A 13,649-nucleotide genomic window follows, 5' to 3' on the forward strand; every position below is an offset into this window, starting at 1 on the left:
CACGCACGATTAAAGATCGTGTCAAGAACAAGTCCTTTATACGTTGCTAAACCTCATTTATTCATTTTCCAGAGGCCAGCTGTCGATTCACCTATTCAACATCCATTTGTGCATCTTTCTCACACAAATTGAAATGTATCACCTGACCACTCACTCACCACACAGCACCCAAACCTGACCCCATTCCGTTTCAAACATAGAAAATAAGATAACAGATCTGCTTTTTTTTTTCTTTCTTTTTTTTTTTTTTTTAAATGCAGAAATCATGTTGACACCCACAAAAAATGCATCAAGTCAATTTCACATTTCAGTTTCACAAACTCTGAGAGATTGGAATGATTATAGAGAGCTTCACTTTCTGAGTAGAAATCACACATCAAACCCAACCAAATGAAAATATATCAGCAAGAAAATTATCAGCAAATCAAATTTTTACTTTCGGCAGCCCATATCAGCCTTTTTTATTACATTTGTTCATGTATATGTATTAATACAGATAATTTGAATAATTTCAGTCACTACAAAGCAGACAGATAATGAAAAGTTAAACATTGTTTAAATATTATAGCCGATAGCTATCAGATCAGACAAATTTAAAGGTCAAATGTCTTAGCGTATATACCGGGGTTTTCACCTGGTCTCACACTGGGACCCACATTTTGCTACGGTCATTAAATCGCAACCCACTTTTTTTTTTTTTTAGAATTCAACCAATCAAATTTTGTTTTTCAAAAATAGCTGGTGAAAACACACACACATACTGTATATAATCTTTTTAAAAACATAAATCTTGATTTTTTTTTCCGTGCAACATGCATTTCACAGCATGCTTGTCAAAGAAAAGTTTCTTTCAAAATAAAAGGCAAGTCCAACACAAGAGACATTAAGTGTTATTCATTTTTGACCAGCTGCCCGTGACCCACCTAATACAGGTCCACGACCCAATTTTGGGTCCTTACCCACCAGTTAAAAATCGCTGGTATATACTATGGCACACTCACTATGACAATAAAATTAGTATTGAACCCAGGAGCGCAAATTCAATGTAGTTGTCCCCACCAAAAAAATCCTGTTGTAATCACAAATCCTTTTTTTAATAGCAGTGTTTTTTTTGTGTGTGTGTGGTTTTTTACTTGCAGTTCATAGTGCAACATTTACTTAAGTTTAGTATATTTCTAAGATTTGTGGCATATTAATTTGCACTTTATAATTTGCACTTTATAATTTGCACTTTATAATTTGCACTTTATAACTTGCACTTTATAATTTGCATTTTATAATTTGCACTTTATAATTTGCACTTTATAATTTGCACTTTATAACTTGCACTTTATAATTTGCACTTTATAACTTGCACTTTATAATTTGCACTTTATAACTTGCACTTTATAATTTGCACTTTATAATTTGCACTTTATAATTTGCACTTTATAATTTGCACTTTATAATTTGCCTATCCCTCCCCCAACCATGAAAATTAATATTCATTGAACCAACCGATCTCCAAGTTAAAAGTCTTGGCTATGAATAAGAACTTATTAAATATTCTGGCACATTTGAGCTGAAATAACTTGAGTTTTCTTACTGCTTCCAGAATATAAATGGTAAATGAAGTGGCTTTAGAGTTGTTTTAGCATAAAAACACATATTCTCTCAGGGCAGCAAAGAACGCAAACCTCACAGATGAATTTCCAGTAGTTCCACTTTAAGTTCCCATGGTCATCCCATGACCCAAAAGATGAGGCAGGTGATAAATTAGGTCTTTAACCCTTCTATTATTCTTGGGGTCAATTTGACCCCATTCAATGTTTATTATTCAAAAAATAATAGTTTTTTTTGCTTCATATTTCATGACTTTTCCTAATTTGATGGGTAAAAATAATTAAGCACAAATTTATAATGATGATATTTCTTTAATGTGCTGAACACATATTGCACGCTGTTCCTCTGGGGTCAATTTGACCCCAAGCTGTTTTAGCTGTGTAAAATGTGCCTATCCGTAGCTGGGTTTCCATTACAGATTTTCGCAAAATAAAAGCAATATTTCTAAATGTTGACAAAATGTAATTGCGCTTTGAACATGTTTCCATTGCAGGCTGTTTTGGGCAGGCGACTCCACGGACGCCCCATACCGCCTTATTTCTCTCCTTATTCCTTTGTTGTTTCACGCTTGATATTGTACAAGGAGAGAATTGGTCCTGTGAACAGGTATGTCACATCCTGACATGTATTTGCGGAAAAGGTGTTTCCATTTCCGCAAATATTGAAACGTTTGAAATTCCTCCTCATGAACGCATAAAAACTTTTAGCGATATTTGAGTGTTTTTTTTTTTTTTTTAATTCAGATGTTTTCATCACCAGTTTTTTGCGCTATTTAGATTTTGTGCATTTCCATGGGTAATGGAAACACAGCTTGTGTGTGACCTTGCGTTCTCACACCTGCAGAGTTAATAATTGTGACCCTGATTTTGAGGCATTGTCATATGAAGTGGTAAATAAATATGTTAACGAGAGAAACGGGGGTTCACCAACATCAATCAATATGGTTAATTCTGTGAGAGCCATGAGTGTGCACCCCAAATTAGATTTTCAAGATGCACTAAGGCAGCGTCTGAATAGTCCCCCTGATCCCCTTTTTCATCCACTTTTCCTTAACTCCGTGGATGAGGTCACATGGTTAAGGAAAGGTGTTAGGAGAGGAGTTAGGAAATGGCCATCACATTTGTTTTGACAATCAGACGCACTTCAACTAGGTGACGTAATAATCTGACGGCCGCAAAGGTTAGTGACGTCTGTCGTGGTGAAAAAACTACTAATTTCCGAAAATGAACTAAAAGCACATTTATAACACTTTCCTCTGATATAATCTCCAAAATCACACAGTTTGAATGTAAATCAAAAGAAAAGAAACTACCAGGCTACGAGGAACAAAAGTGAAACTAAAAAAACATCACATTGAGAATGGTTGCTCACACTCACTTTCCACTCACTAATATGAATTATGTTGAATAAAACATAATGTGGCTAAAAATGTCTCTGATCCCTTTTTCTTAAATCACAGAGTGTCTTTTTTATGTCAGTTATAAACTAATAATTTGTGTTACATATAGTAAGATATGGGTTTTAGTTTATTTATTTAAAGTTGTTCAAGGCATATTATTGCATCGGTAATTTACATGATTACTTGTGAGCGCTCGGGTGTGCGTGTCCCTTTAAATGTTGTCGCCGCAAGGAATTGTGGGTCAGCATTATCTCGTCTCCTAGGCTAAAGGAGGTTTAAAAATGAAGCATTGAGCCTCTTTTCCTGAGCTTAAAGAGAACTTGGACGCTCTTAATCATGGCCACCACTTAAACACCTCCGGGGGTGAAGGAACAGTGGATAGGAAAGGAGATAGGAGGGACTATTCGGATGCAGCCGAACTCTAAAACTGAAAGTGTGACCTGATGGTGGCGCTGCAGTAATGGTCATATCATCACCTCATCCAAGGAGAAGCCCCTGACTATAGCCTGCAGTTCGTGGCGTCGCTCAACTTAACCCTTAACCCTAACCCATATCTATTTTCTATGCCTATAGAATTATGTAACATATACAATTATTTATATTGCACAATGTATTTATTTTGAACGTAAACAATTCAAATGAATTCTAATTTAAAAGTTTGGTCTGATGGTGGCGCTAGAGAACCGGTCTTTGTTCCTTATCAATGGGTCATTTATGTTTTCAAAAAATAAACAAAGTGTCTGACGCAAAAACCTAGTCAACAATTTCCTGAAAATCATTTTCTGGAGGCAAATATCCCTGGGGTCAAATTGACCCCAGGGATAAAATGTGTTAATAATATTTGAGGATAATAGGAGGGTTAAAGTCTCCTTTACAAGGATCATCTCTAATAATTCACTTCCTGTATAAACGCTTCATTTAGTGACCAACAGCAGTAGTTCAGTCACCTACTTACAGGGTAAATGATTTATTTATTTCTTACCAAGTCTAGATCATTTGAAGGTTTTGTATAAATGATATGATTTGTTTGTGGCTCCATCTTCTTCTTCTTCTTCTTCTAATGGTTTCCGGCAGGCTGTACACTAAAAGAAGCGTAATGCTGCCCTCTTCTGTTCACTTAGAATCACTCCATTTTAGATTCTGAAATAGAGGTTGGAAGATTGGAGATACCTCACGACTGCCTTATCTATTAAAATCGACTCTGTTCTTGGTGCAAATATTGACTTTATTGAAAACACTGTCAGCCCAAGAGTTGAAAGTTCTTTAAATAACGTTCCCCTTTCAACAGAATAACATCTACAGGCCAATAGAACATGGGAAATAGTCTCAAGTTGCCCACACTGACATAATCCATCCGGATGTTTGCCTATTCGATTTAAATATGCAGCTAGTCCACAATGCCCCAGTCTTAATCTGGTTATCTTAACTTGATTTGATCGGCAAGTTGCCCACAGGAGTCTAGTGCCCTGCACACAAGGTTGACACTTAAAATAATGCCTCCCTCTAGACTCATTCTCCCACTCCCTTTGCCATTGCTGATACACAGTAGCTTTGAAAACACTGACACACTCAGCCTTCCCCAATCGGACCACATATTCAATTTCCGTCTCGAGAAGAGCCTTCTTTGCTAACCTATCAGCAGCTTCATTCCCCACAATACCTGAATGAGATGGAATCCAGGAAAAAACAATACTAGACCCCATCAACTCTATCCGGTGAAGGCAAAACAAAATCTCTACCACAGTATCTATCCTAGCCCCGGAGGGATGGTCAGAAATTGCCTGTAAGGCAGCCATGGAATCCGAATATATATACAACATCTCAGGTTTATTTCGTTCAATCCAATCTAAAGCCCACCTAATGGCTAACAACTCAGTCGTGAACACAGATACATAATCAGATACACGCATACTTTTCCCAATTTCATAATTCATAATGTAGACTCCAAGACTGGCTTTTCCTGATGTCGGATCCTTAGACCCATCTGTAAAAATGTGACAAGCCGTTTCTTTATTTAGAGCCACAAATTCATTTACTTGGCCACAAACAAAACTCTTATCCAGCCCCAACATGCCCAATTGAACGTCCGGCTCTGGCAAAAGCCAGAATGGGACAGGGGACCACATTAACTCAGCAACACTCCCGTTCTCCAAACCCACGTTACCAGCCAGCTGACAAATATGTCTCAAAAAATGGGCTTTTCCCTCCCTTTTTGCAAACTCCCAATAATCCTCCAAGAGGCGGTTGGCCGCAGATTTATGCTGCAGTCCTGCTCGTCTGGTCCAGTACTGGAGCCCCAGCTTCTGCCTTCTAATTTTTAAAGATGTTTCCCCCATTTCAACCAACAGTGCAGGTATGGGCGTGGTTCTAAAAGCTCCACTGCACACTCTTAAGGCTTTTGCTTGAACTCTGTCCAGCTTTTGTAACACAGTTATTGCCGCAGCTCCAAATACAATACTCCCATAGTCCAATGCAGATCTTATCATTGCTCTATAAATCATAATCAGAGTTGACCTATCTGCTCCCCAGTCACTGCCAGCCAAATTACGAAGTACATTAACAACTTTTTCACACTTACCAACAGTCTTTTCAATATGCGTATTCCATGTTAGCCTCTCATCCATCCACATTCCGAGAAATTTAAACACTTTTACCTTTTCTAACTGGTTTCCATATAAATACAAAGTCATTTGTGGAATTTTCTTTTTCAGGCCAAATATCATGTACTTACTTTTAGATGCTGAAATCCTAAAACCCCACATTTTTGCCCAGTGTACTACTTGATCCAGGGCTACCTGAGTTTGCTTGATTAAGCGTTCTAAATTTTTACCCCTATGCCAAATAGCGCCATCATCTGCAAACAGGGATTTTCCAAAACCTGGATTAACACCCTGAAAAATACCATTAATCATTACATTAAATAAAACAGGGCTAATTACAGATCCTTGAGGCGTACCATTCAAAATACTAACGATTTTTGAAAGTTGATTTTCTACTCTTACCTGTATTGTTCTACCATTAAGGAACTCTTTAATCCATACAAACATTCTTCCCCTAATGCCAGCATCAAAAATTTTAAACAGCAAACCCTCCAGCCACATACTGTCATAAGCCTTTTCTATATCGAGAAAAACTGCCACCACAGCCTCCTTATTAACCACTGCCCTTCGGATATCCTGATCCAATACTGCAACCGAGTCCATGGTATTTCTCCCAAACCTAAATCCGTTTTGATAATTCACAAAATAACCATTTCTTTCTAAAAAATACACAAGTCTATTAGTGACCATCCTCTCCATCACCTTACACAGCACTGAAGTCAATACAATAGGTCTATACGACGACGGAGAAGAGGGATCCTTTCCCGGCTTCAAGATTGGAATTACTACAGCATGTTTCCACACCCTTGGCATCGATCCAGCTTCCCATATGTAGTTAAACAAGGCATGGATCTCTTCCAGCACTGGCTCATCCAGATGCTGCAAAATCTTATAACTAATCTCATCTTTTCCTGGTGAAGTATTGGCCCCAGCTTCTACTGCATCTTTAAGCTCCTTAAAAGAAAAATACAGATTAATCGAGCTGTTCGTGTCTTCACTACATGTTAATTTCCAATTATTATCTCGCAGAACTTCATTTCTCATTCTAAGACTTTCATCTCCCAAAACTGTCGAGTTATGCACTTCTTGAAATACTTCTACACACATATCAGCTTTTTCTTTGCTACAGACAGCTTCTGCGCTGCTATTCTTTAACACAGGTAGAGCAGTATTACTCCTTTTCCCCACCATTCTATGAATCCAAGCCCAGATTTCTTTAACTTGGGTTCTTGGTCCTATTGTACTACAGAACTCCCTCCAACATTTATTTTTTGCCCCCTTAATTGTTTTCCGAGCCAAAGCCCTACACCTCTTATAATCAATAACATTTTCCTGAGTAGGACGTATCCTTACCTTTTTAAAAGCCTTCCTTCTATTGCTTACTGCTTCAGCACATTCCTTGTTCCACCATGGAACAATTATTCGATCACGGGGCAACCTTCTACTCGGAATAGTCTCTGCAGCTACTCTCATAATCATATCTGTCAAAGATTTACACATGTTATCTATAGACCCGTTACTATCTACCCCATCCAACCCCTTATTAGTACCTTCCCTGAACTTGTCCCAATCCACCCTAGAAAAATCCAATCTGTGACACCTGTCTGAAGATTCTACCATAAGTGCTCTGCTGAAAGTAGCCATAACAGGAAAATGATCGCTTCCGAGCGCATCATCATTCCAAACTTCCCACTTTGCTATCATTGCCAATGAAGGGCACGTAAAACTGAGATCAAGGCAAGAAGTCTTGTTTGTATTAATATCAATTCAAGTAGCGCTTCCATCATTCGAGATTACAAAATTGCTTCTATCTAAAAATTCTTCTACTACTAAACCATTTGCATCCCTTTCCTGGCTTCCCCACAGAGGGTTGTGAGCATTAAAATCACCTACCCAAACCACAGAGTTACCTGTCCTCCTCTCAATTTCCTCAAGTTCTGCCAAAATCAGAGGTTTACACGGGTTATAACAATTTACAATAGATATTTTCCCCTCAGTGCTCCATACCTCTGTGATTAAACATTCCAATGTAATTTCACATTCACATTGTTTATAGTGAATACCCCTTTTGATAAATGTAGCACACCCTCCACCAGACCTATGCCCTCGATCCTTACGTAAACAATCATAACCCGGAATTGAGAAATCTAGGCATGGCTTCAGCCATGTCTCTTGGATACACAGGATATCTGGTTTCACATCACAATCTCTGACAAACTTTTTAAAATCTTGCCCATTAGCTATAAGGCTCCTAGCATTCCATTGCAGGATGCAGACCATTCCTCCATATTACTTAATGATTCCTCCTCTACTCCATCTCCCACCCCACTACTGACGCTCGTGGCTCCATCTAGTGACTAAAGAACCAATGCACAAGTGGCCAGTGAACTAAAATGCTCTGGCGTCCTCTACTGGTCATTTTACATTCAACACCCTATCTTTAGTGATACTTCTTCATATTGTTCAATGATCAAAGTCAGACATCCATCATCTACAACTCAACCAAAGTTAAAAATGCAATAAACTGAAATGAGTAGTAAATAGGAATATGGGGTCGTTTTGTCCCCCACCACACACATTTGTAGACCATTTAACATTGCAGCTGTGTTGAGTTAATCAATTATCACTGCAGCAGTATTGAATTAATCAATTATCACAGCAGCTCTGTTAAATTAATCAATTATCACTGCAGCTGTATTGAATTAATCAATTATCACTGCAGCTGTATTGAATTAATCAATTATCACTGCAGCTGTATTGAATTAATCAATTATCACTGCAGTTATGTTAAATTAGTCAATTATCACAGCAGCTGTGTTAAATTAATCAATTATCACTGCAGCTGTGTTAAATTAATCAATTATCACAGCAGCTGTGTTAAATTAATCAATTATCACTGCAGCTGTGTTAAATTAATCAATTATCACTGCAGCTGTGTTAAATTAATCAATTATTACCATACCTGTCAAATATCCCGTTTTGACCAGGAAACTCCCGTATTTTACCCCTCTTTCGCGCCATCTTCCCGTATTAGTATTTTTCCGTAAATATCCCATAATTTAATGTAATAATAATTAAAAGATGTTTTACTAAACTGAACGCCATCACTAGCCTTGCGAGAACTTCCACCTGAAATGGCCTGAGTGACAGTTATCGCGAGATTAGTGCTGACAGAGAACCACTTGAGTGAGCATGAGAAATTAAAATAAAATATATAATGAAAATAAAATGTTAATGTCTAACTTAAAGACAAGCAACGTGAAATTAACAGTAAATATGCAATGTGTTGACTTGTATATGAACTGTAAGTATATTAAATAAACATGTACTTAATATATCCATTTATGTTTTTATTTAGGCTGTTTTATGATTTAGGAATTAGGGCTGGACGATATATCGAGATTTAAGATGTATTGAGTTTTCTATTATATATAATAGCTTATTTTGTATCAAAATACTAGTTTTAAGAGTCACTGCTTTTACTTCTCAGAACAGAGTCCTAACTCAGACCTTCCCCATAACAAGTCATATTACAGATTACATATCACTCACACGTGCTGTCCCTTACAGGAGAAAAAACCAAAAGTGGCACATATTGTGCAGCAGTTTGTTAATAAATGAGCCTGTGTAGCATTTTGGATCAGCAAATTTAACCCAGAATGATCTTTCTTCTCAGACTTCATTCGAAATAAAATTATCTAGATTTATATCGTATATCACCATTTGGAGAAAAAATATTGAGATATGAGTTTTGGTCCAGATTGCCCAGCCCTAGTAGGAATGTTCACAGCACTTCAATGTTAATAAAGGTCGACCTACCAGATTCTAATCACATAATTGTATTTAGTAAGTGTTTGACAAGTGGGTATTTTAGATTTATTGTACATCTATCTTAAAATATAAGGGATACTGGAGCTGGAGCTTGGTTGGGCGGATGGGACGGCTCGTAGTGGACGCCAGAAAATTTCCCTTATTTTCAAATCCAAAACTTGACAGATATGCTTATCAGCTGTGTTAAATTAATCAATTATTAGGGAGAAAAAAACATTAACATAAAAGAGAATAAAAATTGTTCTGAATTTTTTTAATTTTTTTTAGTAAAAGCTGGTGGTCTGTATTTATTTTAGAACAATTTGAACCCCTAAAGCTTGAAAACACAAAATATAGCCAGAAAATTCTCTTTTTTTTATTTTTTATTTTTTTGGGGAGGGGGGGGGACTGAAATGTTTAACGTTCTACTGAAATCCCAAAAGTAAATCAATATTTTCATAAAATGCTACATGTGTATTTTTTGTTTTTAAAGAAAGAGATTGGTTTGGAGTATAGTGCAAATGATTGAATCTAAATGAGTTTGAGTTTATTTTCAGTGCTTCCCTTATCAATTAATGATTGTCAAAAATATCATTAAAATGCATACTTTTAAGATAAACAATATCAAAATGTCCCACTGGCCTGGGACCCAGTAAGATTTCTTTTCATGGGGCCCAAAAACCCTGGCATCACCCCTGGGTGGGAAACATTGAAAGTGTTGGTCCAGCTGTTTTTATTCAATACATGACAATCACATGAAACATGAAATAAGTGCATCACCTAAAGTAAAACCAATTACAGCCATCGTCCCAAGCACTTCTCAAAAGTCACTTTTGCTATTAGTATTTGTCCCTCCCACTTTTCAAAACAAACTGACGCTCTTGACTGTGATGACAATATAATACCCACTTGCATCATATTTCACTTTCAGTTCAGCAGCAACCCACTAGTTTACTTTATATAAAACACTGCAGTCTTTAGTTTTCACTGTTTTTAGTTAGTTCCACAGAAGGCATGTTTTCACAAGCAAAAAATGAAAGACTCAATTCAAAAGCATTACATTACAGTAATGTATTTTACAGTACAGTAAATTCAGTTAAAGCAAAAATAAAACAAACAATACACTACTGTAAACATAGACCACCACAATTGTCCACAAGTGGGTTTATTAATCCTGCCGTTTGTTGAGGTCTGGCCTCAGGATCTCATCAACATCACAAATCATGTGTTCTCTCGCTAAGCATCAGGAAAAATAACCCCTTGTGTGCCGAATCCATCTCTGAATTGACCTCATCTCAATGTCCCTGCAGAACTGGTCCATTGCCTGCAGAACAGGCATACAGGAATGTGGTTGGCGGTCATATATGCACCTTCTCCGTAGGGAAAAAGTTCCTCAATAGGATTCAGAATTAGTGAGTAAGGGGGCAAGTACACAACTTCAAATTGATCATGGTTGGTTTATCATTTCTGGACCAGAGCAGTGCGATGGAAAACAACATTATCCCAGACTGAATCATAACATAACCTAACAGCTAAAGCGGACATTGGCTCTGTAAACGGTCGCATTTCTGTTAAAAGGGAGTTGTTTCTTCCCACTGTCGCTAAATGCTTGTTCATTTGGATCTTGTTGGGTTTTTTCTTTCTTATTATGAATTTTATATTTTGATAAGAGCATTGAGATGACTTTGTTGTAAATTGAGCTATACAAATAAAGTTGAATTGAATTGAACAACAAACCTGTGCTGCTCTGGTCTATCCTGTACGACTGCATCATCAAGTGCATCTAGAAATGTGACCATGTGTTGGACTCAGTTTGGCATGATGGTGCAGTAGCCCTCGAGGACACACAATGTGATATTTCTCCCGGCCGCACTGCCCGGGACGTGAACAATTGCCCTTTGGCTAATTATAATACGTCCTCGTCATCTGTTTTTGCTAAGGTTGAATCCAGCCTCGTCATTGTAAATACATTCATGAGGCTGGGCAGCTCCATCCATGTCAAAGATTCACTGTAACTAAAAATACATATTGTAGTTGGCTTTGCTGAAAGTAAAAAACTACACTACTGGACATGTAGAACCACCACACCACACCACACAGATGCCTGAGTAGCTTTCTAAATGTATCTATGTAGTACAGTAGTGTTGTAAGACTTGAAACCGGTCTTGGTCTCGAGATGACATTCTAAAGGTCTTGGTCTTGTCTCGGACTTGAAAGCATTTTTACTCGGCCTTGTCTCAGTCTCGGAGTGCCCAGACTGTGGATTTTTTGTCAAGACAAGCACTGATTTCTGCTATTCTTCAAATTTATTAATGTGATAATGAGGAAAAGAACTTGGTAAAACAATAAATATCTTTGATTCATGGGTTTTCTTTTTTTGTCTGTCAAATGTATTTCACATGTAAGAAACTAAAACTAAAGGGAGAATGTTCTTAAACTGTTCAGCCTTGTCATGGTTTTTCAAATGTATTTTATGGCCTTAGTCTTGTCTCGGTCTCTACTTCTCTCGGTCTTGGTCTCGACTCCCAAAATTCTTGGTCTTGTCTTGGTCTCGGACCAATCTGGTCTCGGGAAAGTCTTGGTCTCGGATAATGCGGTCTTGAGCACAACACTATGGTACAGATTCAGCTGTTACTGTTCTGTATTGCAAATTTAAACAACCACTTTGTTAGAAAAGGAGCATTAGCCACCCTGGTACAGTACTGTAAGTATATACAGTCTGAGTACAGTAGAGAGTTGGAGACATACCTGTTTTCTAGTTGGAACGTTTTTATTATGGATAAATGTCCTTGCATGGCCTCTTCAACAACATCCTCCTCTCTCTCTGTTTTCCTCTTCCTCTGCCTCTAGCTCTCCATGCTTGCAATGTCTTAACTGAGGCCTTTTTGTAGCTGGCTGATTGGTGGTCAGTTTTGTCAATTAGTATATTCAGGTGTGTGTTTAAGTATTTTCAATTACCCAATGTGTGACTAGTACAGTGCTCGTCAGAAGTATGTATTCATGTGGGAGCTTAAGTAGAGTTGTCAATTATGGCCACATGAGTATGTGTTTGAAGGTTGGATGTACAAAGAGGTGTACATACTCTGTACTCTAGTGTTATAAAAAAGGGGTATATGTGCGGGTGCATGCGCATGATAAATTGATAAATAAAGGTTGCACCAATGCGGAGGTTTAAGTAGAATCTGATAAAAGACACATACATTCATACAAATAAAATTATTTATTCTATTTATTTATCATTTACCATTTCATACACACACAGGACAGCTGTTTGATGAATACATGAAAACAAACAAACAATGACACAAACAAAAACATTTTTCCCAGAAGATTGCCCAAACTGGACTACAACAGGTGTGAGAATTAAAACGGTTGGTTGAGCAATCCAAGAGTTTGAATGAAAACAAAGTCACACCTTTGTCACTTTCCTTCAATCTCTCATTGAAATTTCCGGTTAAGCAAAAAATAAACTGGTAAGAAACTGTTGACAGCTGCCAGCTTTTCCTGCCAAGCCTATTTTAGTCCATCCTAGTTTATTTTTAGCTGACATCAAGTTTTGCTAGAACTACAAATGTTAAACAATGAAAGATCCTTGTTAAGCTAACAAAGACGTTTAATTCTCAGAGCATTATTAAAGGTCATTTATACAAGTTGTGCTGTGTGCATCTACACTGTGCATGTTTCTTTTAATACTAGGATGCACAGATTCATTCTTTTTAACCATGTGTTCCCTCCATCAACAGCAGTAAAACAGAGGAAATGTGTTAATTTTGTGTTTTTCTGATACATTCTAGTAGCAATGTTGTGTCACCGCTAGTAGCTCCACTTTAACGGTAAATAAATGCATATCAAACCTCTGTCGCTTTGTTTTAGTTGCATGTCAGTGTGTGTGTGTGTGTGTGTGTGTGTGTGTGTGTGTGTGTGTGTGTGTGTGTGTGTGTGTGTGTGTGTGTGTGTGTGTGTGTGTGTGTGTGTGTGTGTGTGTGTGTGTGTGTGTGTGCGCGTGTGTGTGTGTGTGTGTCTGTGTGTGTAAAAAGCTGCATCTTTAGTCACTAAGTGCAACTACGATGACCAGCAGTGGCTGTACAGAGCCACGGCTGATAGTATAGTAGAGTAGATAGTTGTTAGTTGTATACTGTAAGGTATGGTTACACTTTGTTTAAGGTATAGTAACAACAACTTCAAGTTTGTTTTGTTTGTTTTGTTTTAAGCATGTGTCTATAGTGTTCAAGTAATAG

This window comes from Gouania willdenowi, chromosome 4 (assembly GCF_900634775.1).
Source record: "Gouania willdenowi chromosome 4, fGouWil2.1, whole genome shotgun sequence".
Lineage (NCBI taxonomy): Eukaryota > Metazoa > Chordata > Actinopteri > Blenniiformes > Gobiesocidae > Gouania > Gouania willdenowi.